Genomic DNA, 543 nt, shown 5'->3' with positions numbered 1-543 from the left:
GAAGTTAGGATGACTCCAGTTGTCAGGATGATAAGTGTCTGGAACTGGTTGCTGCGATCTCTGAAAGTTGTTCACAAACTGAGCTGATTCACTAAATATAGCGCATTGCTCCGTCGCATGCGAACCTGCACATAGATCACAAATACTGGTTATCTGATTAACACCTAAGTTAGCCAAAGAATCGATCTTCATAGACAACTCCTTTAGTTGAGCAGTGATAACCATAGCTGTATCCACCTCAAGAACTCCTGCTACCTTGCCCTGTGGACATCTCTGGGTTGGATACTGATATTCATTAGCAGCCATCAGTTCAATTAGATCATAAGCTTCCTCATAGCTCTTCGTCCATAAGGCTCCACCTGATGCAGCATCGAGCATGGGTCTGGACTGTGCTCACAAACCATTATAAAAATAGTTAATGATCATCCAATCAGGCATTCCATGATGAGGACACTTCATAAGCATCTCCTTGTAGCGCTCCCAAGCTTCACATAGAGATTCTTCCGATTGCTGCGCAGATTGAGTAATAGCATTCCTGAGTGC

General features: G+C 43.8%; 1 non-coding gene across 1 annotated transcript; it reads left to right on the top strand.

Annotated features, from left to right (window-relative positions):
- The first annotated feature begins 436 nt into the window (after window positions 1-436).
- Window positions 437-543, top strand: LOC141716036 (small nucleolar RNA R71). Its single transcript, XR_012572770.1, has one exon. It is a non-coding gene; the product is annotated as a small nucleolar RNA R71 (small nucleolar RNA).

This window comes from Apium graveolens, chromosome 3, assembly GCF_009905375.1.
Source record: "Apium graveolens cultivar Ventura chromosome 3, ASM990537v1, whole genome shotgun sequence".
NCBI classification, from domain to species: domain Eukaryota; kingdom Viridiplantae; phylum Streptophyta; class Magnoliopsida; order Apiales; family Apiaceae; genus Apium; species Apium graveolens.
The sequence above is the reverse complement of the archived record's forward strand: the minus strand, read 5'-3'. Positions and strand labels throughout refer to the sequence as shown.